This window comes from Plecotus auritus (genome assembly GCF_963455305.1).
Source record: "Plecotus auritus genome assembly, chromosome: 5".
NCBI classification, from domain to species: Eukaryota; Metazoa; Chordata; class Mammalia; order Chiroptera; family Vespertilionidae; genus Plecotus; species Plecotus auritus.
Genome location: NC_137776.1, coordinates 67,847,574 through 67,873,694, shown reverse-complemented (window position 1 = coordinate 67,873,694; position 26,121 = coordinate 67,847,574). Strand labels below are relative to the sequence as shown.

At 41.8% G+C, this 26,121-nt stretch overlaps 1 protein-coding gene across 4 annotated transcripts in view; it reads left to right on the top strand.

The window, feature by feature from the left end:
• The window catches only part of LYPD6B (LY6/PLAUR domain containing 6B), a 184,810-nt gene that overhangs the window by 144,258 nt on the left and 14,431 nt on the right, over positions 1–26,121 (top strand). The window contains exon 1 of one of the 4 annotated variants that reach the window (XM_080667924.1): positions 10,484–10,671. The exons of the other annotated variants lie outside the window; for them this stretch is intronic. The gene's annotated coding sequence lies outside the window, so the exon portion shown is untranslated. Of the gene's footprint in view, positions 1–10,483; positions 10,672–26,121 lie in introns of those variants that run through there. 4 annotated transcript variants of the gene reach the window in all.

Here is a 26,121-nt window from a genome sequence, read left to right as displayed (position 1 = left end):
TTTTTGCTTATTTCTGCCTCATTTCTGTCTACTTATATTAAGATGTCAACAGCAGGACACTCGCTCAGGCTAGTCATCATGAGCCACAAAAGCTACTCAACCACGTGGGTGGGTTTGTAAGGGCAAACTCTTCTCAGATAGATGATTTCAAGCCTGAGTTGATGCAGCCTGTGATTGTGTCAAGTTCAGTGGTGCAACTGAGTGATTTGAGATGTCCATCTCCTGCACGTCCCATCCCTCCACCATCAGCTCCAATGAAGACCATAGCATTGAAAGTGCCACAGGGTCCTTTTCTTCGAGGATCCTGCTCTCCAAGTGCAGAAATCCATTTGACACATCCACATGGATTGCTCATCCTCCTCCTCTTGAGTAACCCCGTTGGCAGGGAGCTCATTGTTCTCAGGCAGTTAATCCCTTGTTGGGCATTTCAAACCTTGACCCCAAATGGGTCTCCTACAGCTTCTTTGAAGTCATCTTCTGAAGTAACTTTCTCCTCTCCAAGTACCTGAAAAGTTATCAGTTGAAGTTTAATTCTCAGTTTTCACCTTTCTTTACCAATGTTTTCATATCTCTGGACAAATAGGGGTAGCTCTCTCAAATATTATAATTACAGCAGAGTTTTTAGACCTCTCATCATCCTGGATATATGGTTCAAATTGTTGACCTGAAGTCTTACCAATAACATAAACAGTTGATTGACACATGTTTTATATGTTATAGTCTGTATTCTTAAAGTAGAGAAAAGAAAATGTTATTAAGGCAATCATAAGGAAAAGAAAATACATTTATGGCATTTGAAAAAGGCTGCACATAAATGGTCCTGTGCCATTCAAACCCTTGTTGTTTAAGGGTAAACTCTACTGGCTTTATTTTTTAACCATTTGACTTACTTCCAAACTATGTGTGTATGTGTGTTTTTTAATGGAGCATTTAGGCTAAGCAGGTGACACATCCTCACATGCAGGCCAGCCTCTCGATTCTGAAGAAGGTAGTTGTATTATGACCCCAAAAGATGTCGCATGTAGCCATATAAGACGCATATCTGTCAGACTTTAAAATTGGGGTAGCACCTATGCTTTAAACCAATAACAACTCTCCTAAAAAAAAGACCTTCTGCCCAGCCAGTGTGGCTCAGTGGTTGAGCATCGACCTATGAACCAGTAGGTCATGGTTCGATTCTGGTCAGGGCACATTGCCCGGGTTGCTGGCTCAATTCCCCAATATGGGGCTTGCAGGGGGTGGCTGATCAATGATTCTCTCTCATCATTGATATTTCCATCTCTCCCTCTCCCTTCCTCTCTGAAATATATATATATATATATATATATATATATATATATATATTTTTTTTTTAAAGAGACCTTCCCTTTATGCATGCCCTCCATCCCCATGCCCTAAGACATTTAACCATCCCTACTTTGACATGTCTCACTTGCTTTCATTTTTAGTAGAACTGTTTGGAAAGATTTGAAGAGCATCAATTCAGCTGTGTTTGCATTTTCTAGAGCATGAAAAATGGTGTTTCAGTTATTGCATGTGGGGAGATGAGGAACCAAATGTACAGCCGGATTTTTAGATTGCAGGTGGAACTGGAAGCATCAGTCATTAGAGAGATGGGCCCCAAGCCTGTGAGCTGAGTCAATTCCATCCATGCCACACAGAGAGGATAAACTTGGAACACCACAATGGCAGCTTTTGAATGCATTCCCAACCACTCCTCATTTGGTGGGAAAAGCTTTTATTTTTCCACCGTTGGACCGCTCTTTCCATCAAATATGTAGCCAATTGGCTAAGAGAATAACTGGCCAAGCTGCCTGGGCTTCTGTTTTTAGTATCCCGACAGGAAAGAGAGGTTTGTTGTAATTGGGTACCTTAGCTGTTCTTCCATCTGGCCATTTCCTCCTGTCTCTTATTCCCCTTCACCTTGTTTCTTTGGAAGCCAGTAGTGATGCTTTTTATATAGAAAAAGGATGTAGATGCCTGAGGGCAAAGAAACAGCGCATGCATTGCTTTTTGGCTGAGAATTAGAGGGAGGACTTTTTGGGAGCCACCAGCAGGAAGCTATGCCGTGGGATCTGCAGGCTGTTAGGATGGATGGTTAATACCCTGTGAACCAATCTCACACCTGCCGGGCACTTCAATATGCCATCCCTGCACTGAGTGCCTTCAGCAAGTGGTACACAGAGCTTGTTCACAGGACCGATAGTGCTTCAGCTAAATCTGCTCCCTGACCCACAAGAAAGCTCCAACCGTGTCGGCTCCTTACACTACCTGGCCCTGTCTCCTTCCTCCAAGAATTTCTTTGCCACAGTCAACAGTGAACAAAACTGGAAGGGGACTAAGTTTTTTCAATAAGTGCCATAAAGTGCTTATTGAGCACTTCCTATAGGCGTGGCATTGTGAAACATACTTTATAGGTAATTCATTTACTTCTCAATCTGTCTTATCATTTACTTCTCACCACAGCCCTGAAATTTAAATGTTCCTGTCTTGGTTTATGGATAAGGAAACTGAGACTCTAAGAAGTTAAGCAACTTGTTCAGGTTAATCGGTTCCTGACAGGGGTGATCAGAGCAGAAGCTCAGGATCTGAACAAGATTTCCTGACTCCATTTACACTCAGGACAAACCAAACCTTGATGATAACTTGTGTTCCATTAGGGGCTAGAGATTTACATACTTGGGCTGAGAAGTGATGAGACTCCCAGCACAGCCTTTTTATAGCACCACGCAGACAGTGGTTCATTGTCTTTCCCTCTATTGCCATCCAAGAGTGTCAGAGCTTTATTGACATTGTAAAATATTACACTTCAGACAGCATCTTGTCACCACTGTGATCTAGAGGGCAATGCAAAATTAACTCAAAGTCAGTTTTCTGTCATTTTCCCCTCTCCCACTCCTCCCAAGTGAGATGAAACCTGTATGCTCTGTCCTTTAAACATATGACAAATAAACATGACTGAGGCGATGCCCTGTTCAGAGGGTATAGCCCCTGTCCTCCTTAAAGAACTCTGCCTCTCCAGCAACTCAGACAGACACTGGCAGCTAACTCACCTTGCTTTTTGAAATTTTGTTTTCCTTGAAACTTGAGAGATGCCTTTAATAAGTCCCTCCTGATACTAATATATTGTAGCCATGATCTTCTAAGCCAAACTTGTGTTTTATGAGGTCCCGATTCAGCGGGCAATGCAGGAGCAGGCATGTATATGCTGTTGAACAAGTGAAAGCAGCTGATCTCACCGTTCCCTGCTCTGGGTCATAATTCTTTGGAAATAGTGAGAATTCCAAACCTGGTGGTACACATTCTTCTCTTTCTTAACAAACTGTGCTCCCTGCACGTAGGTCTTATCAATAAATCCGTCAAAGGCCAGGCCAGTCTGCACAAAGCCTGCTTTACACGTTCCCCTGATGGGATGGAAAGCAGCCCTTCAGAGCTGGGTGGCATGGAAATTACTTTTCTATCCAGCTCAACAACAAAAGTGTACATCTATCAGTTTTCATTCTTGTCTACTGCAGTGGTCAGGAGATCACTTGTTTCTTTTTTAACCACTTTGTAAATATCAAAGTTTGGGGGGCAAGGAAAGAAAGTTCCAGCTGTACCCATTGATTTCAGAGTCACTGACCTGCGGCTGGTTAGAGAGAGCAGGGCATGCTGGGAGGTCTGCTTTCCTCTCCCACAGGGATGCTTAAGGGCTGTTGTTCTAGAACAGTGGTCGGCAAACTGTGGCTCGCGAGCCGCGGTTTGCCACTCTGTTGACTAATGAGTTTGCCGACCACTGACCTAGACTCTCGATTCCAATAATTATAAGCTGTTGTTGTTCCTTGTGATTAAGCCCTCTCAGGGGTGGGCAAACTTTTTGACTCGAGGGCCACAATGGGTTCTTAAACTGGACCAGAGGGCCGGAACACAAGCATGGATGGAGTGTTTGTGTGAACTAATATAAATTCAAAGTAAAGGAGCGGAGGGGAGAGCAAGAGAACCCTCCGCTCTTTCGGCTCCCCGGGCCGGATAGAACAGCCGAATGGGCCGGATCCGGCCCGCGGGCCGTAGTTTGCCCATGGCTGCTAGAAGAATCTAAAGGGAAGTTTGTGCACCTAGTTACCAGACTGGGCATCCAAGAGCCTCCATTTCTCCTGACGTAATTATGAGTCTTTGATGAGAATCAGAAAGCCCTGCAATTATGCTCATGACTTTCAAAGACAATCCGAGATAGTTTACCTCTCAAATCAATCTCAATAGCTCGCAGCAGCTAGCTGACAGTGCTGATGACTATTGTCAAATCTGGAGCTTTTGTGTTGGTGAATTGCTCCTGAAGCATGGAGAGCTGTGTAACTTATTATGAGGATATTTTATATTTCTGACAGGGGTGATTTAAAAAAACAGGCTGTGTTATTCAGATCAGCACATAAGCCACAGATATAGCCTCCTCCCCAGAGTTCTAATTGGGATATATTACTGTTGGTGGTGTTGGTGAATGCTGGACATTTTGATGTGTTATTTTCTAAACTGGGCATTCTAGCTGTGGAGGAGTTAATCAGTTCACAGAGAGCTCTTGTTAACTCATAACATACAGCCTCTTTTTGGAAATGCCTCTTGCTACTAAAGCCCCTATAAGCAAAGTCACAGTTTTCTCAGAATTCTCTACCCTGAAATGGCCAAGTGCATTCTGCACCGGGGGGGGGGGGGGGGGGGGGGGGGGCAGCTAATCTTGCACTGTTGGTCTGTGTTCATGAAATTCTTGAATTTACAAGCAGTTACATACTCAGTTTAAGAGTGCTTCTAGTTAGCTTAGATAATTACCCAAACTGGTAAGAAATATTTCAACCTAAAGTTAAAGTGAAAACAACTATATCTTCAGTATAAATTTTCTACAAAATTGTATCCCTTTTATTTACTTTTCTCCGCAATAAGAAAAGGAAAGGAACCACTGGAAGTGGAGAGTCTGTCCCATTGTAACTGGCTGGAAGGTGGGAATCCCATCTGCCCAGCTTTTCTCTGGGAAGATTTAATCAGCTTTGCTGTCAAAGCAGAGAAATGCTTGCGTGTGGAGAAAAACACTTTGTTAGATAAACCTCCCATCAGGTGATGGTAGGCCCTGTGTGAAAAGTGAGGGGAATGCCTGTGTATGATTGGAATACAAAGGGACAGATTTACTAGGCTCTGCGGGGCTTTCCCCCTAAACTTCCTGATTCAGCGTGCAGTGCAGGCGCAGGTACAGTGTTACATGCTGTTATGCGGTGAGACCAGCAGATTTAATGATTCTCTGCTTCTGGGTCGTAATTCTCTGGTAACAGTGAGAATTCCAAACCTGTAAGCACCTCTTTGTCTTCCCCAGGACACACACACACATCCCTTTCTTAAGGTGGATTGTTGGTTATTGGTGGTGGGTCGGTGTGTGCTTTTTTGTTTGTTTGATTTGATTTAGTGTTAGTCTCCAAAAGTGAGGGGAAAAAAGAGATAAGCAAGTGTGGAAGTACGAATGAGTTGGAGAAAAGTATTAACTAGACCCTTTCCTTACTAGAAATGCTGTAAGTTTTATTTGTTGGCAGGAGGCTGAACACTGAAATGGGCTTTGGTGTTCAGCCGGCTGGCTCTGAGGCCCAGCCGGCTGCCTGTGTGGGGGGTGCTTCGTGGGGGTGCTTCACCCCTGTCTCCGTCCCTGGCACCTGCACTGATCCGCTGAGGGCACCGGGCTGGCTCTTTCACAGGCACAGTCAGGGCCTAGAGGGAGTCCTGGACTGGGAGCCTCAAAGGACATTAAATGCTTCTTGTTTTCTGAGTTCTCATCACCCTAATTCATCCCCCAGCCCCTTGCCAAGTTTACTGAAGGGACATGGATAGAAAAACTTTCTGACAAAATCGTCTTTAGGTGTACAACGTGATGATTTGATATACATGCACATTGTGAAGTGATTATCACAATGAAGATAATGAGCACCTCCATCACCTCACGTAGTTACCTTTATCTTGTGGTGAGAACACTTGAAATCTGCTCGTTTAGCAAATTTCAAGTACATAATACAGTATTATTAACTATAATCATCACTCTGTGCATCAGATCCCCAGAACTTACCTATCTTATAGCTGAGAGTTTGTGACCTTTGAGCACATCTCCCCATTTCCCCCACCCCCAGCCCCTGGTGACACTGTTCTGCTCTTGGCTTCCATGATTTTGACTTTTTGAGAATCCACATGTAAGTGAGATCATACTGTATGTGCCTTTCTCTTTCTGACTTATTTCACTTAGAGTCATGCCCTCAGGTCCATTCAGGTTGTCTCAAATGGCAGGATTTCCTTCTCTTTTGTGGCTGAATAATAATATTCTACACATATATACTAAGAAAACATATACCGCATTTTAAAAATTCATTCACCTGGGTTGTTTCCATATCTTGGCTATTGTGAATAATGCTGCAGTGAACATGGGAGTGCCGATAGCTCTTGGAAATAATGATTTTATTTCCTTAAAATTTATACCCAGATGTAAGATTGCTGTATCGTATGGGGATTCTATTGTTAATTTGAGGAACCTCTATACTGTTTCTCATAGTGATTGCACCAATTTACATTCCCCCCAACAGTGCACAAGGTTTCTTTTTCTCCACATCCTTGCCAACATTTATCAGTGTGAAGTAATAGCTCATTGTGATATTGATTTGCATTTTCCTGATAATTAGCGATGGTGAACACCTTTTCATGTACTTGTTGGCTATTTGTATGTCTTCTTCAGAAAAATGTGTATTCAAATCCTTTGCCCACTTTTTAATTGCATTTTTTTTTTGCTATTGAGTTGTATAAGTTTCTTATATATTTTGGATAGTAACTTCTGATTTGCAATTTTTTTCTCTTATTCTTTAGGTTGCCTTTTCATTTTGTTGTTTCTTTTTGCTGTACAAAAGCTTTTTTAGTTCCCAATTTAAAGCATTTGGAAATGTCCCTCAAGTGACCTCACCCCTTCCGTGACCTTGAACCAGGCCTTGCTTCCTCATTTGTCTGTGCCTGGAATGAGACAAGATCAGTGGCTTTTCAGATGTTTAAAACTCTGGAACCTTTTACCCAATTGAAATTTTGTAAAAATATTTTAATAAAAGCAGTTTTAAAAAATTAATCCTATTCTCATTTAGGTATGGATGAGGAACCCAGGGTACCCCTGACCCCACTAAATCCCCTCTATCTGTTGCAACTCCAACAGGCCTGGGGGGCCACCTTTAGTCCAGCCCCACGACAGGCTGGCTGAGGCAGGAAGTTACACTATACCAGTGGTTGGCAAACTGCGGCTCGTGAGCCACATGCGGCTTGCGAGCCGTGGTTTGCCGCTCTGTTGACGGAATTTGCCGACCACTGCCTTAGGGAAAAACATTTTAATAATGTACTAATGTCTTTAACCTGAAGTCAAAACTTCTGGGTAAGGGTAATGCCTTACGCAGTGGTCGGCAAACTCATTAGTCAACAGAGCGGCAAACCACGGCTCGCGAGCCGCAGTTAGCCGACCACTGCACTATACCAAGGCCTGGAAATGAAGGTCAATCCTGAATTCTGGAGACAGCATATCTTAAAAGTTTTGAGTCAACCAAAATGGCTTAACCCATCATAAATTTGTAAGCACCAATCATCCTTCTCTTTTATATGCCCTGTTCCTTGTAACCAGAGTACTTTTTAGCTTTGCTATTGCACAGCGATGTGCAAATGAATGTGGGTGATGGATTCTGTAAAGCATACCCATCTCAACATCCCAGAACTATGCCAGGCCCTCTGCCATCCTTTCCGGATTTCAGAAACCCAGACTCTTTGCCCCCCACCTCCCAGCCCGCTAACCCCTCTGCTACATGAACACCATATCAATTTTCTTAACCTCTGTATTGATCATGTCAGCCTCCTTAAAAAAAATAGCCTCATTGTTTGAAAGACCAAAACTCAACTCCAGACTCCAACTTGCTGAAAGTTCCATGATTATTTTTCTATCAGATCCCATTTGCCATTTCCTTCTAATATACATCCCTTTTCAGTAAGTCATTCTCTCCCAAAGCCTGTGATCATGCTCTTGGCCATCTCTTTATCGTCCTTTCCTCATGAAGACCCTGTCTCCTTCATAGCTCACCCTTCAAGTCCTTTCATGCTCCCTCATCTCCCTCCTCTGGCACTCAGCAAGGGGGCAGAATGATGTTGAAAGGGATACAGCACCAGTACCACTAACTTGGAGTTCTGCCATGGATTTGCAAGGCGCCATTGGCTAGCCCCTTTACTTCTATGGGTCACGGTTTTCTCATCTGTAAAATGGGGTTAATAATATAATATCTCCCTTGTCTACCTCACTGTGTGGCTGTAGGAATCAAGAGCAATACTATATGTGAACACCCTTTATCTAACTTAAGCACTCTTTATTTTTCAGGTCTTGTTCTTAAATAATAAGGTATTATTGTGAGTTATTATTATCACTTATTGTGCCCTATAGCACTTGTTTTAATTATGAATCACCCTCTGCCCTGTACTCCTTGCCTTATTATATGCATTATATCTGCTCTCACCAGATTTTTTTTTAATATATTTTTTATTGATTTTTTACAGAGAGGAAGGGAGAGGGATAGAGAGTTAGAAACATCGATGAGAGAGAAACATCCATCAGCTGCCTCCTGCACACTCCCTACTGGGTATGTGCCTGCAACCAAGGCACATGCCCCTGACCAGAATCGAACCTGGGACCCCTCAGTCCACAGGCCGACGCTCTATCCACTGAGCCAAACCGGCTAGGGCACTCTCACCAGATCTTTAATGTATTCTGGTGATATCTGGGGAAAGTCTCAGCCAGCATGCTTCTTCCTTTTTTGTGTTTTTAAGAATAAACCTTTTTTTCCCTCAGGTATTTCCTCTACTTGGCCAAACTAAATGTGTGTAGATTTGTTCTTTGCAGATTTGCTTATTTCTGAAAGCCTCCCTACCATGTTTCAGCATAAATACTATGCTTTATTATATACTACTAGCTATAAGAATCACTAGACTTTTTTAGAAAAGTAAAGGCAGTAGATAGAGATAGTAACGCTTTGTAATCCATTGTCCCCATTTCAATGGCCATATGTGTGCCTTCGTACATGAACTGCCTTCATCACTGTATTCAAATCATTTTAGGTCATGGACCATATCTTCTTAAGTTTTTATTTCTAGTTTCTCACATAGTGAATAGGAGATGTTCATGAATGCTCATTAAGTGAGTAACCAATATATGCATTTTCTATGTAAAAAGTTGATTTGATTAATACTTTCTCAGCTAAGAAAACCCTCAAAGATAAAGTTGCATTGATGATGCCAAAACATAACACTTCTAATTAAATGCTCAACGTAATCACCCACACAAAAGGAAGCCAAATTCGTGGACTGCACTGCGTGGCCAGGCCGCAGCCGCGGATCGTGCCAGTTTCCTTGGATCTGTTCTGCAGGTCCCAGTGAACTCAGACCCAAAGAAATTCTTGTGACAGCTCTCTCACACCCCTGCTTCACCAGCTGCCATTGCCAAAATGTACAGAAAGTTCATCAAAAGCCTAAGCAAGGGTGGCAGTATTTTAATATACAAACACCTACTAGACTTCATCAAGGCATTAAATTTCGGGGGTTCTGGAATTTTCCTGGAAGGATTTCATAACCAAATCAAACTTGTTAGAATATTAATTATTGCTGCTACTACTGCGTTTTACTGGTAGAAACTCCTGATTCAACATCAGTTTGATGCTTTGCTACTGTATTTCAATCTCTATCTCTTTTTTTCTCTTTCTCATACAGACTGGCAACTTTTAACTATTTTGAGTTAATGGTAAGATATGTGCTGAGTACTAGCTAGCCAGTCTTTTCAGCGTTCTCATTTAAGTGTAGTAGGTGATATGCACATTCCCTATGCAAGTATTTTTCTTCTTATTAAATAAATCCATTGTCCCATAAAGTGCTCCTTAAAAGAAAATGTGCCTTTAGTTTCACACCTCCTTTCTTCATTCTACAGCAGCCAGCAAACCTTTGGGCCCCTGCTCTGAGCGAAGCCCACTGCTAGAGATAAAAGACTACACCTGCCTTCAGGGACTGTGCATAGGGAGAGGGAGGCAGCCAGACCCCTCCTTCTGCACCCACATTCTTCTTCCCACTGAAGAACCTGATGCTGTGGTCTGAGTGGTGGTGTGGCTTTGGGGGCACTCAGGTATTAAAGGCATGCTTTTTTCAGTGGACCGATGAATGAAATAGAGAAGAACCATTACCTCAAAGTGACCTGGAAACAGAGCAGCGGTGATTGCCATCTGCTGACTCACCACCCAGACCGCCCAGGGACTGGAGAAGTGTTCTAGGCCGGCCCAGCCTCCCACCCGCAGAGCCCGGAAAATATCCCTGATTAGAGCAATTAGAGCGACTCCCTGAGCCAGTTCAGAATTTGCTTAATCGCACTCACTTCACTGAACTATGGTTTTGGCTTCGGGGATTTTAGGGAAAGAAAAAAAAAAGCAAGTTTAAGGAAAGGAAGCAATTAGAGAGAGAGAATTCAAATTGATTCTCTTCTCTAGTCAGTTTGGAGTTGGCAGAAGAGAAGGCAAATGACATCCATGACCAGGTGTAAATATAAGGAGGCTGATTTTGGAAGATGGGTCCTTTGAGCCTTGTTTGGATGAGAATCCCTGAGATCACAAAAGGAAGCAGCTGGTAAGTTCCGGAAACCTTTTTTGTGAAAGCCCAGAATTTGAATAATGCACTAAATGAAGTGGAGTGCATATATTTAAATATTTATGGACAAATGGCTGTCATTTCTTAGCACGCTCTACCATGGTCCCATGACTTGATACAATTGCTTTTAAATGATCATTTTCTAGATACTAGAAAAGCATCAAACAGAAGGAGATGAGAATTGCAGCAAACCAAACAAAGAAAAAGCAGAGGAGGAGATTATAAACAAAATACAGCCATCATAGCCAACTATATTTAAGGAGTTTTGAAAGCAGTGTAGTGTAGGAAGTAAGATGTATGAGTTTGGAACTGGATCGGAATTTAAATTCTATGCGTGATTTATTAGCTTTGTAGCCTTGGGTAAGTTACTCTTCTCTTGAAACCCCAATTCCTCACCTGTTTAGGGGGGATAATAATAGTACCCACATCACTGGGGTGTGGTGAGAATTAAATGAATCATTGGTTCTAGGTGCCTGACACCCGTAACCTCTACAAGAGATCTGACACCCAGATCTCCAAGCTCAGGAACTTTGTTTTAGGGACTGAGACTACGGCAGTGAACAAAAAGATGCCTGGTGCATGGTAGGTGCTCCATAAATACTGGCTGAATAACTGAATGAATGAATGAATGTGTTTAGTCTAGTTTGAGTGTATAAATTGGATTATTTTATGAAATAAATTTAAAATGTTCATTTTAAATGAGGTAAGGTATAGGGAAAGACATACTGGGTGAAAATTTTGAGTGTGGCAAAGGTATATTTTTCAAATAAGTAGCCAGGAAAATATTTGTCCTCTTATTTCTCATCAGGGACACAGAGTTTGATTCCACTTGCTTCTCTGTGATCAATTGAATTGAGGGAGCATTTTTGTAACGTTCTCCACGGCCTCCTCCTTTGCTCTCCTGAGCATAATGTTAAGAGACGCTGTAGGAGACAGACAAGCACATATTTAAACTATTGATTATAAACACTGTTTTCTGCCATTTCCTTCCATATCATGACAGCTTAATTTCCCCATTGTGACAGAAAGTAGGGGCTCGGAGGTTCCAGGTCCCAGAGTCTAACTGCATCGCTGTCCTCCCATTTGTAAGCAGGCCCCACTGGGGTCTCTTCTAAATGCTCTTGTCAAACAGAGGGCTATTGGCTCTGCCCTGGGCTGTGGGCAGTGTCTCCCTCTGCTCCCGGTGATCCAAGCCCTGGCACCAACAGTGGAGAAAGGGGTTGACGTTCTCTGCCGAGCCCTAGCCCCAAGTCATTTGTCAGTCACGATGTGATGAGCAAAATGCTGCCATTGGAGGAAGATGTACAAATTTGCCAAGGAAAGGAATGCAGTTCTGGGACCTCCTAGCTACAGGATTATGTAAATCATTCAACAAAAGTGAAGTCAAAGTTATGAAAGTCAATTTCCATTTGTACCACAGCTAAGGAAAATGGTGACAGGATATTCTGCAACTTCTCGGGAGGTATTCCGGGAAGGCTGGTCCAAAGGGAGAGTTTTAAATGCCTCTAAGTTGTTACATGCAGGCAGCGAATAGTTCTTGGTTTGTATCCGACATTATTCTAAGTGCTTGAGACTTATTAACTCACTCACATGAGGTCATTATTTTTTATTATTCCCTTTTTGCAATGAGGAAACTGAGGTATAGAGAAGTTAAATAATTTGTTCAACGTTTAATGCTTGATTCTACATGTAAGGAAACTGAAGTGTGGGAAAATACAGAGCTCATTCACTCAGCTGATGAGCAGGAATTCCCCCCTCACTGTATGTGCACGAGGACCATTGCATCTTTTCCTCTGGGAGTGGGTTCCAGCCCCTTTTTACAGATGCAGCTTTCCTGCCAGGGATTAGGGAGAGACGTTCCAGCTGCTGCCTCTTGAAAGCCTGAAATTTGGGATGTCAGGACCTCAAATGGAGTCCCAAGAGAGGTTGAGTTGTTTCTCATATTTCAAAGAGCCTAACATAAATTGCTTATTTAGGGGCAATAAAACAATGTGGTTAATGAGTACATAAAAGCAATTTTTTTTTTACATTTGTCTAAGTCTATATATATATATATATATATATATGTATATATATATATATATTATGCTAATGTAATAATTTAATTATTTCATGTGGGCTAGACACATTTTATGGCAATTATGCATTCTTAATTTTTATAATAGGTATCTTCTACCTACAGTTTAAAATATTTTTTAATTTATTGATTTTAGAGAAAGAGAGGAAGACAGAGAGAGAGAGATTTGTTGTTCTACTCATTTATACATTCACTAGAGGCCCAGTGCATGAAATTCATGCATGGGTTGGGTCCCTAGCAGCTGCCAGCTGCCGGCTGGGGCCTCCCTTCCTGTGGTTGGTCCACCGGCCCCACCCCTGGTTGAAATCCCAGTGGAACTCCCAGTCCAGAGGACAATTTGCATATTAGGCTTTTATTATATAGGATTGGTTGCTTCTTGTACGGGCCCTGACCCGAGGTCGAACCCACAACCTTAGCATATTGGGACAATGTTCTAACCAACTGAGCTACCTGGCCAGGGCTATATATCCTTCAGATAAATCCTTCTAAACATGGAATCTGGGGTTTGGAGTGAGCACAAGATAGAGATGAACCTTGAGGATGAAAAATTTAGCATCTAATGGTCTAGATTAAGAGTGATGTGTTGCTTATACTCAACAATTACAATATACTCAAATGGATATAACACTGGTTTTGAGAAGCCCCCTTTACCATATAACAAATTGCTGTGTGTATTTGAGTATTTCTGGACTTTCTATTCTGTTCCATTTGTCTATTTATATGCTAGTATTATACTGTTTTCATGACTGGAGCATTAGGGAATGCTTTAATGTCTATCAGGACTAGTCATCCCCAAATGCAATAGTAAGTCATCTGCTCCAGCTCATGCTATATTAAAATGGCAGTCAATGAGAATTTATAATCCAGCCCCTATTTCAGTGATAGGCCTGTTGACTTAGAAATATCAACAAGGAATGTAAGCTGAAAGTGTGACAGTGAATGTGGTTCTTACGGAAAGTAATAATAATAACACACACAATAGGAAAATAAATAGTAATATAAAAACCTGAGAACCAAGGCAGGTCCTAATCTAGGAGATGGGGGAGGAAGAGAAACAAGCAAAGGAAAAAGGACCTGGTTGTGGTTGTGGTGGGTGAAGGCTGCTTCTTCCTTGGAAGCAGCCAGTCCTAGTTCTCTTTGGCAAAGTCAGAAAGGCCGATGGTAGAGAAGGTTGTAGTATTTGCTGTGTGCATGCCATGGGAACTCACGATCTGAGACGGGTGAAGTTATGTTGAGGAGACTGTGAGTCATGCTGCTCTGGGCAGTTCGCAGGCCAGGACAGGCAGTAACCATGAACACCGAGGCTGCCCATGCACTGGCTTGTGTCTCCGAAGATGTGAGCTTGAACCTCACCATGTGTTTCCCAGAAAGATGGATGGATATGTATTATTCTCATCCCTCTTTCCAGAAGACAGCACTAAATCTACATAAGGCGATGTCTTTACTGGAGAGATGATTTCTATCTAACACAAGTGATTGTGGGAAAGACATCTAAAGTGTTTAGCAGGGGCAAATCATAATACTTTTTTTTCCCTCTGAAATGCACAGACCTGCTGGACTCAGTCTACACCTTCACAAAAAGACCAGAGAACGATGCTCAGAGCATGGGGGAAAGGCCTGAATTCCGGAGTGGGCGGAGATACTGAACCCGGTTTACTGCATTATGACCTCATTCCCCGGCAGACACCCTTAATAACCTTTGGCACGGCCTGTAACCTGCTCATCCCCAATTTCCTCCTTACAACCTGCAGTGAGCTCCCTGCACTTACCTCACAGGGATGTGGGAAGGTTAATTAGTTTCAGATGGGAAAGTTCTTTGAAGATGAGTCATATAGTGTAGTGAGTGTGGTCATGTGAGGCTGCACGGCCACAAATTGGGTAAATGTCTGCTGCCCAAAACCAGGCACCAAAGGGTAAATGGAAATTGTTCCGCCTCAGAGTCAGGGGAATGGATGTTGCAAACTAAATGAATGGATGAAGTCAACCTTATTTAAGCATTTATTCAAAGATCACTTACCGAGTATCTCTGCTGTACAAATGGTATCAGGGGGTTAATGAGGAGCAACATGCCCTGAGGAGCAAGCTCTCCGAGCTTCTGAAGCGGAAGGTGATAGCCCTGGATTGTGATCCATGGGCCGGATGTCATCTTTGCCATCGGCCATGTGAGCTGGGCAGCAGTTACAGTGAGCCCACATCCTGGCTTACCCTGAGCAAGACGGACGTCGGGTCATGGCGCTGCCTCAGTCCCCTCACTTTCCAGATGCCACCCTTACCAAATCCCCGAGAAAGCCTTCTCTCTCTTAGGTGCTTTCAGTGAAGAGAAACTTCGTGCCCCTGAACAAAAAGAGGACTAGAAAGGAGAAGAATCCCTCTTTTGGCCTCTTTGACTTCTGCTGCTTGCCATAGTTTTAAAAAGTACATTCGAGGTGTGCTTTATTTTAAGCACAAGGTAAAAGGGACCGTTTTAGGCATTATCACAGAACACTTTCTCTGCCAATAAGGAATTTTATGGTCTGGAAATTGGTACAGAATATGGATGAGATCTCAATGTACATTTCAAGCTGAACTTTTTTTTTCCTCCTTTCAGGTGTCCTTGAATGAGGGTAGCAGGCAGTTGGAAGGGGAGGAGGAGGGAAGAAAATTGATTAAGAAAGATGAGTCTGCGTAACCTTAGAAGGTGAAGTAAAGGGCTTCTCTGGGCAAGCAAGGCTAGTAAGAACATTATCCCCGTAGGAGGGTCGGGACTGCAGAAGACGAGAGGTAACCAGAGAGCAAGCAGAGGGCAGTGCAGGAGATGTGTCATGTCAAAACCGTATTGTTTCATGAAGTACAAGACTCTAGGAGGGAGATTATAGGGCAAAGCACCATTGCATTAGTATGAGATTCCATATTCATAATATTCCATATTAATGGTCAATAATATTAATTCAGTTTTCAGTGAATCTGTTATGGTTGAATAAACTCATATCTCTGTACAGATATTTAGAGGTGATAAGAGGGTACAGCCTTGATTTATACTAAATCTTCTGTAGGCTTTGGTGTTATGTTTATACGATATGTATTCCTTTGTTCTTAGCTCTTTTATTGAAGTTCAATAATCTTGCCCCCCCTACCTATTTAATTTTGTTCTTTAATGATAGGAACAGAAAAGACTGATTTTTGGTGGGTTTGCGATATTTTCACTCAATTATAAAATATTCCGTAGGTAGATTTATCTTCTAGTTAATATAGTCATTTCCTGACGCCTCCATTCTTACCCTGATCAGTTTATAGCATAAATCCACTTGTTGATTTCCTGTAAACCTATCAGTGACACTTGCTCTTACACTTTCCCAGTCCAGAGGTACTGCTGATTCATGTCAGCTGGTCCTGTGATAACCTGCTATAACAAGGCAGGACACTTTGGACCAGAGGCTCTCTTCCTGGTAGCCTTTTTCAGACTGGATTCAAGGCTCAGGGTCCTGGCAGGAGCCAGGTGGCATATTCAGACTGGTGTTATTTGAGATAATTAGTGAAGGGCTGTCTACAATAGTGTGGGCTAGATTTATGGAAACAGAATCTAGCCCACACTATTTCTAGCCTATAGGCCTACAGGACAAGGGAAGAAAATGGTCACCAGAAGGCAAGAGATGGTAGCTGTGGGGCGGAAATGATGGCAGTCTGGCAGGGAGGGAGTCAGAGGAATGAATACCCCGGGCTCACTCTCTCCACCCTCCAATCTGCCAGTTACTGCCAAACCAAACCAGAGGCCAGTGGAAAAGGGAAATCTGTGAGTGGTCTCCATAGCTTGGCTCCCGGGACACAGAGCAGGGTGGAGAGAGATGGAGGGTGGATCTTGAGGGGCAAAGGGTGAAAGCCCAGTAGAGTTCACTTCCTCTTCATCTTATAGGATAGTTTGGGAAGATCTTCTGGTTGTAGCAGATTTAAGGCTCAACATAGTGTGTGTTGAACAACATGTGAGAGTGTAGGCCATTGTTGGGAAGACCTTACGTTGCTGAAAATGGAGTTTTCACACTCCATGTAATTAACCTAGAATCTCAATGAACAATCAAAATGGAAATGGGAATTCTGTTGGTAGTAAAGATGAAAAACTTTTTTCTTAAGTTTATTTTTATTGGTAATGCCTGTAAGAGTGTGAGGTCTTTAGAGACTTTCAGCTCATCTCCAAGCAAGGACTGGAACTTTCTGTGCCCATCCCAGTGCTAAGCAAGGAAGGGTAGTCTTATGTCTCCAAACAAACTTCAAGATTTTTTTTCAGGATAGAAACCAATCCACGGGCTAGAGTAGACACAGAAAAGATTAATGAATGAAAAATATTAGAACTGTTACTTCAAAGAATGGGAAGGACAAGGTAATGACTCATGAGAGCCTGTTGCTTTTTAAAGCCAACTTTATAATAACTGTGTAATATTTATGACTATTTATAGACAAATAACATAGATCAGAAAACAGATAAAAGAGAATGCTTTACTGAGGCCTAAATATTGTTCTCACATATATTCTAGAGGAGTTTTCCTAAAATTGGTCTTCAGAGGAATTTATATCCTTCTCTCATATATACTCAGACAATCATAAAATTTGAGAGCTGATAATATATATATTGAATTTCAGTCTTAAATCTAGTCAGATATTTCATGATCTTAATGATATTGGCAGGTATGTAATCCATAGAGAAGCCATAAATATCTATAGTTAGTTTTCTGTTTTCAGTTATTTTATTTTTTAAATTAAATGTATTGGGGTGACATTGGTCAACAAGATCATATAGGTTTCAGGTGTGGGTTTCTATGTTACAAGATCTGTATATTGCACTGTGTGCCCACCACCCAAAATCAAATCTTCTCCTGTCACCATATATTAGGAATTGAGTCAGTAATTTGATAATAAAAACATCAGTGGGTAGGGACCTATCATTCATTCTCCTTTAAGTTCCACCACAACTCTCTGCAAAATCCTATCTAATAAAGAGGGAATATGCTAATTGACCATCACTCCGTCACAAAGATGGCTGCACCCACAGCTGAGGCCAAGTTCCCATAAGGAGCCTTAATGAGCAATCAGCAGGGACCTGAGGCTATGCCCTGCCCCACCCCTGTGGGGCTTGACAGGGGACCTCAGGCCGCGCCCCCCGCCCTGGCACCGGGCCAGGGGACCTGAGGCTACGCCCCCCTGCCTGGCTGGGCTTGACAGGGGACCTTAGGTTGTGCCCCCCCACCCAGCGGGGCTTGACAGGGGACCTCAAGGTGCACCCCCAGTGCTGGGTTGGGGGAACTCAGGCCGCACCCCCACCAGGTGGGGCTTGACAGGGGACTTAAGGCCATGCCCCCCACCCCAGCACCAGGCCAGGGGACCTCAGACCACAACCCCCACCTGGTGTGGCTTGACGGAGGACCTCAAGGTGCACCCCCAGTGCTGGGTCAGGGGAACTCAGGCCGTGCCCCTCGCCCAGTAGGGCTTGACAGGGGACTTGAGGCTGCGCCCCCCCCCGCCTGGCAGGGCTTGATGGAGGACCTCAGGCCATGCCCCCCACCCAGCGGGGCTTGACGGGGGACCTCAAGGCACGCCTCCCGCCCTGGTCTGGACTAGGGGACCTCAAACCATGCCCCCCATCCTGGCACCAGGCCAGGGAACCTGAGGCTATGCCCCCTGCCCAGCGGGGCTTGACAAGGGTGGGACTGGCTGAGTCTGGATCTAGCCCAATGCGGGCGGGGGGGCGGCCGGGTCTGGGTCTCACGCAATTTTGAGGCGCATGTGGGTGGGCAGGAACTTGACTCTGGGTCCCATGGTGCACCCCAGACTCTGACAGAAGGAAGGTTTTCGTATACATTTTACTAATTTTCTTTAATCTCTGACACTTCTATTATAGAGAAAGGGCAAATAGCAATATTAAATTATTTCCTCTAATTAATCCCCTTTTAATGTGCACGAATTTCATGCACCGGGCCACTAGTAGATACATAATACTTCTATTTTACTGTTAGGGAAACTGAGTCTCAGAGTGACAGAGGGATTGCTAGAAGTAATGGATGTAACAAGTGACAGAGTCAGAATTCACACCCAGGCCTGTGTGCCCCCAAAGGCCATTCTTCCCCTTTTATACTAGGCATTTATACTTGACTTTAACTTTGTGGGATTGTGAAACATTGCTTAAATGTCGTTCTTCATGTTGCAATTAAAACACTACTTAATGCACATAATTTTTCAGTTTCCTCTGGGAATATGAAATTATGCACATATATATCTTTGTATATGTACATTTCCTTCTCCTCCAAGTAGTAATAGTGACAGTCTATACTGCAAGTGACACAGTGTAACTTTGTTATATATGCAGAATGCAGAAATTTTTTATTAGGACTGCTTTAATAAGCTTGTCAGCTTCCAGAGAGTTCTTTGAATAATCTGTTCTGCATTTTGTGACTATGTGAAAGTCAGCACACTATTCTTTCACTGTAGCATATAATTTACGCTTGATTTTTAAATGCCCTCCTCTTTCAGAATGATACCCACGAACTTGTTCTTTACTTGCATAATATATTTTTAGATTCAGAATCAAGAATGAAGTTGAGCTAGTGGAGGCTCTATAAACAATGGTCAGTGACATAAAACCCTAGGACAGGAGAAAGATGACAGGACAAAAGCATAGTAACAATTCTGCATCTATAAGCTCTCCCAATTGAAAGATAACCATGTGAGTGCTAAAAGCAGCTGACATGATTGGTAATACAGTCTCTTAAACAGAGGTCTAGGGACAATTTACAACTTGACACATAGAGCTTAAGCAATTCATTCAATAAAATTTTAATGTGTGTATAGGCAGATATACACATAAATATATGTATGCAGATATGCATATATATACATATATACATATATACATGCATGTATACACACACATATAACCTAATGAACTTATCACCTAAGATTCCTGCATTGGTGCCGACAGTGTCGTATTAGAATAAAGAAAAACATCTGTATTTATGGTCATTTTTCTATGTCAGTGGAGACTAAAGGAAGTCAAAAGTGCTAGCCATTACCTACACACCTAGTTACCCTGAAAACTAAATTATCTCAGGTGAGTTCCGTGTGCCATGTACTAGAGAATGCATTCCGGGAGTGATACACTCCTCCATTCAACAAATATTGAATAATGGATCCTTAGCCAGCTGTTGGATATTTCAGTCTAAATTTCTATTCTGAGAGTTTTGATTGGTTATTAAAAGAAATGGGTTCAGTAAAGCAGTGTTATGTCCCATAAACACACTGACTTCCATGTCCTGCCTCTACTACTCTGTGCATGCCCGCACAGTTACACCAGCGGAGTTTTATTAACTGTACCAAACACTGTGCCTGCGGCTGTCCCGCAGGACTCTGTCCTGTGATTATAGCTTCCTCTCAAATTTAAAAACCCCTCTTCCACGGAGAAGAAAATAATCTGTCTCATTTGTCTGCCTGACAACAGAACTATCTCTATTAAATTTCCTTTTAAAATGATGCTGTTGGCTTTTTATAAGGAGTGGCCAAATGAAGGATGCAGGAGCCCTTCAAAGCACGTTTCAGGCTCTCTCCTTATGTTGTTTGGTGCTCTCTCGATGATAACACACAGGGCCCATTAATTTGAGAGCTAAGTGACTGAAGAGTTTCCTTTTACTAAATAATGAGAATGTGTCCCAGGTGTGTCTCCCTGTCTGCTAGGAAGTACAGAGCGGCGGGTAACACCGCAGAGGACCACTGTTCATAGAAGGGGTTGGGGAGTTGACTCTCCTCTCATCTAGTTTGGTTTTTACCCCATACATTGGGAGCCTTAATGCATGAGTGACTTGGCATAAGCCTCCTATAAATCATGTATGGAGCAAACTAGGTAAAAGTTATTCCACTTATGTGAAGGATGCTCTCAAATTTAATCAATTAATACAGATTCCTACCATTTGTCCAAATAGTTCAGTAAAACTTGACACGCCAATCTTGATTCTTTTAAAGAGGAGCCCAGTTTTTTGTTTGTTTTTTTTAAAGGAGTCCAATTTCCATTTCCTAAACAGCTAAGCTTTTTCATCTTGTTCCTGTGGCGTTCTTATCATGTTAGTCCTTTGCTGTCATGAAAGCCTTCTAAAAAAAGATGTAAAATCATATCTTTGACAAAAATATAGCTGAACAGGTATTACTTTGAAAGTGTCTTTTAGCTTTTTCTTAAATTTGAATCACACTTAAAAATATATCTTTAAAATTGAGTAGACTATTTCTAATATTACACATTGATGGGCCCTGTATTAATTTATGATTAGATTTAAAGTCAATTTGCATAATGACATTATTTGAACATTAGCACTGTTTTGGACTTTATCTTTTATCAGGTTGCACATAGTAGGAAAACATCTACCTTTAACACTACAAAATGTACAGGTGTATGTTTAGAAATTAGATACTCATTTCTGTGAGGTTTTGATCCTGTGCTTGATAATTTTTTTTAAGTTTGTATTCTTTAAATCAGTGTAGCAGGAATATGAAATAGTATGAGAATGCTATTACATTTATGACTTTTAATGGCATTAACTGGAATTCTTAATTATTATCCTTTCATCAAAATCATAGAATATTAGTCATCCATTCCAACTTGGCTGCATTAGAGAGAATTTCTGGATCCTCTTAAGAAATGAGTGTGTAGAATTTGACACTGTTTACCTGATTTGGTCCAGCTAGTATGGAATGGAGTTGGACAATCATCTCCCTTGATCTTATTTTTATTCTCTGCTAATGATATCTGAAGAAGCAGGGAGAGAGGGAAGGTTAGGGGAGCAGGCACTTAAGATTTGAACGCCATCTAAGTAAAAGTGCGTTATGTATGTAATTGCACTCAATCCTCACAATGACTTAGAAAAATTACTCCCAGGGCTCTGAGTCTCACTTCTCTTATAGGAAAATGGGGACAATACCTCTTAACTCTGTAATCACCTGACTAGTACATGTAGAACTGGAATTTTTTTCTGTGCCTATTGTTTTCCTCCCCTCAAAGATGATTGCATTAACTAACTCTTGGTAGTACATCTCACCAGTGGCTCACATTGACTTTCTAACTCCAATAATGGATGAGAGCACAGATTTGTGTTTCTGTTATACACTATGATATACAAAGTGCTTAGCACGGTGCCTGATATAACAAGAACATATCAGAGAAAGTAGAAGCTGAACCCTTAGGAGCTGGGCTCTCACTGTCCAGGCACGGTTAGAAACGGAGACCTCAGCTCCCCTGCGAGTAAAGGAGCTAGAACAGTCTTAACATAAGTCTCCTCAACACACTTCCTGAAATTAATGGGAAGCAGACTATCTCCATTGGCCAACCTCTTCTATCAGCCAGAAATAAGTAGACCATCCTTAAGGTAGATGATAAGGTTTTCTGGTAAATTTCTCCTTCTGAGAGGAGTGTTTTCATCTATTTCACTCATTAAAATTTCAGCACTCATTTTTAATGTCCTCTTTGCTTTCTATTCTCTTCACAAAGTAAGCCAGGCCTATTAAAGTTTGTCATGAACGTGTCTTACAGCGGGATAAGTGATGTTTGCAGGAAGGTGTGAATGTGAGTGTTGATAGACATGTTGGACTTAGTAGAGCTGCTTTCCTTAAATTACCTATTTCATTTGTTTTATTGGCAGTTGAAGTTGGCCTTGTGCTTGCTGACTCATTTTTAGCCATGTGCAAGAAATGCCAGTGTTTACTACCTCTGTTTGGTCTCTTCTTTTTCAACTCTCCTGAGTCCATAATTTCTTTATTATCTTGGACACCTTGTCAGCTCCTTACTGCCCACAACTATTCTTACTTGTTATGAAAGGTGCTTCTGCCGGCAGGGAGTAGCTCAGTGGTTGAGCCTCAACCTATGAACCAGGAGATCACAGTTCAATTCCCAGTCAGGGCACATGCCTGGGTTGCAGGCTCGATCCCCAGTGGGGCGGGGGGCGGGGGGGTGCAGGAGGCAGCCGATTGATGAGTCTCATCATTGATGTTTCTCTCTCTCTCTCTATTTCTCTCCCTCTCTCTATTTCTCTCTCTCTCTCCCTCCCTCTCCCTCTCCCTCTCTCTTCCTCTCTGAAATAAATTATTTATATATACATATACATGTATACATATATATAACACACATTTAAAGGAAGGTGCTCCTTATAGGTCATAGCTAATGATGTTGGTTCTTCCCAAAAAGTATTTATTGAGTACCAGTTTCTGTGTATGTATAATGATAATTGTGATTAATAAAAGTCAAACTCATTAAGCCAAAAGAAAAATGATGTAAGTCATTTCCGCCCCCCCCAAAAAAAATTTTATGTTGTCAAGGATGCCACATGGAAGTGTAAAATGCCATATAGGGGATGAGATGGTTACCATGGCTCCAACCTGGGAAAGAGTTGCTTTTCTTGATCAAGTGCCATATAGGTCTTTTACTTGGGCAGTAGTGGGTGGAAGACTCACGTGGGGTTTCCTAAATTTACAAATCTGGCTACTTGCCATTCCTTGGAGTGCCTGGGAGTTGCCCATCCCTACAAGTGTGCCTTGCAGAAATCCCTTCCCTCCCTTGGTAAGAAAAGCACAGTGAATTCTGGAATAAGAATTAACATAGTTTCCAAAGAGAGGGCTCATAAAATAAATGGAAGACCAGGCCTACTACCTGGAAAAGGTGGATAACAATAAGGAGCGCTGTCTGGGGAGGAATGTTTTGAGTTTGAGGAGTGTGGACCAGATACCTCATGTATATATGCAACTTTCTTAGTGTCAAATATGAAAACATCTAAATTACAGGAAGCTGAATCATAATGGCTGTATTCTGAAACAGCAAGCAGCTGTTTTTAACCATCATGTGGGTCTCAGATTCCTTTGAGTACATATGTATAGACACAAAATTTTGCCATTAACCTTAAGAAGCTCATAGGTCACCCCTCCTCTACATGAAGAACTCTGCTCTCTATGACTGATGGTCTCGGAGAATGTACCAGAATGCTTTAGTCTAACGTGTGTCAAAGATTTCTTTTCTCTTCTGGAGCAAAATACAAGCTCTGTTGTAACCTTGTTCTGCAACAAAGACTGCAGTGAGAGCCTGCTCAGCAGTTTCAGCAGATAATTTTTAGTTTAGAGTCTCCGTGAAAGGAATTCTAAATGTAAAACAACTTTCAAATACTATAGTTAGTCATTTGCTTTTTCATGATCCTAATGTCTTTCGGTTGTGAAAATAAAACAGTCATGTTAACCCAAACCTATACACTGAAAAACGGATAGAGACAGATATAGGTGCTTGGGGGACGGGGTTGAGGGTGGGGACCGGAAGTGGTAACAGACTATAAAGCATGCTCTGGGAAATGAGACATTTTTATTTAGTGCTTTCCTTATCCTACAGGTAAAACCTCTGCAGTTGGAGAGAATTTTGGTAGAAAAAGGCTATGCTGTTTTAGTTAAAAATGGAAATGAAAATACATCTAGTCTATACAGAAACAACATTCTTCCAGTTTACTGTTCACTAGTTTCCAAGAGTAGTAGGTTGACTGAGCTATGTGGAAATGTTTGGAGGGCCTGCATGCTATGACATATGGCTTCTAAACCTCGCTTTCCTCAGTTGTATAAGGGTGATAACCTATTCCTTCCAGTTTTGAGGAAGGAAGAAACCAAAAAACAACTCTAACTCTTGATTTTGTTGTCAATGCAGTAGTTTTTAAGTTGTCTATCATCCATTCACTTTTTCATTCAGAGAAATTGTGTGGTTTTTCTGAATTCTATATCCCTCTATATTCACTATTATAGGAGTTTGGGACCAAGTACTCTACAGAGAGGAAGCATTCTTAGTATTTTTCAAAGCAAGATAGTCTAAAATTAAGTAATGTATTGACTTTGCCAGATCTGAAATCCTCACCATGGCCTGGAAGTGCCCGGCTCCTCCACTCCCTGATTTCGTCTGTCCGTTCCCCTTCTCAGCACGCTCCAGTCACACTGGCTCCTTCCTAAATCACCCCCTGCAAGGCGCACTTCTTCTCATCTTAGGACCTTGGTTTCTATCCCCTTGATTTTTTTGCTTGGACAGTGTCTTCTCATCATTTAATTAACATGTAATGTCATCCAGCAGAGACATACTGGCCTCACCATATATAAAAATAGCTCCTTCTATTCACTAACATACCTCCTTACATATTTCCTTCATAGACTTTATGGCTATCTGAAATTATGTTTTTTACCATATTTATTTCTGTTTTCTCCCTCTAAAATGCAGACTGCTCGAGAGCAATGACCTTGTTGGGGATCCAGTGAATAAAAGTATCTTTTCTGCCTGAGGTGTCAATAATAGAATAATGAATGAATGAATGAATGAATGAATGGGCCTTTGTCTCACACTGAAATTAAACGAGGAAAACCAGGGGTCCTGACTTGTGATTTCAAATGGTGTGGGGATTTTTTCATAATACTAAATGTTAACTTAGTAAGAATTAGCAAAATGCTAAGCACATAGATAATTTAGCTCAAGTGCTTTACATGTATTAACTAATTTAATTTCTACAACCCTATGGGGTAGATATTATTATTACTTCCATTTTATAGATGCAGAAATGGTGGTACAGGGAGATTAAGGAACTTGCTTGAGACTACATAGATAGTAGGCTTGGAAGCAGGTCTTTGAGCCAGTGCTCTTTACCACCTAGGAGAAGTGCTTGATACATACTGCTTTAGCATGTGCCCAGCACTTGGCTGAGTGCTTCATCCACATGGTATCATTCCGTCCTAGCTTCTACACTGAGGTTTTGTCCTCACTTCTTCACTGAGGTAGGTCCTGTCCTTATGCCTTCTCTACAGATGGAGAAGCTGAGGCTTGGAGAGCTTAAGCAACTTGCCCAAGGTCCCATAGTTGCTTAGTGATGCAAAAGGGAATTGAATGCAGACAAAGTGAAATCAATGATCTTAGATGATTGTAGGCATCGTCTCAAATTATAAGAACACTTTGGATTACTCTTGGTACACAGTCATTTTGAAATTTGTGAAGGATGTATTAGCCCTCCTCCCTGACTCAAAGGGTCTTCTATTACTTGGGGATATGCATTACTCGGCCACAGATTCATAATAAATACAGAATAGTCCAACTCAGAGAGATAAACAGGAGAAGCAGAATTTGTATCAATATAACCACTTGTCTATAAGGTATAAAATAGTTGGCTAAATGTATGTTTCTTTAGAAAGAGCATAAGAATGGGTTTTAGAAATCTAATAACTGTGAAAGGTCATTTTTAGTTTCTAAAATGAACCAGGGTAGAATTATGTATATGTTTATATGTCCTAGGTCCAATTCTTTACTGAGCTGAAATGTGGTGTACAAAGTTTAGCACTACTTTTTGTGA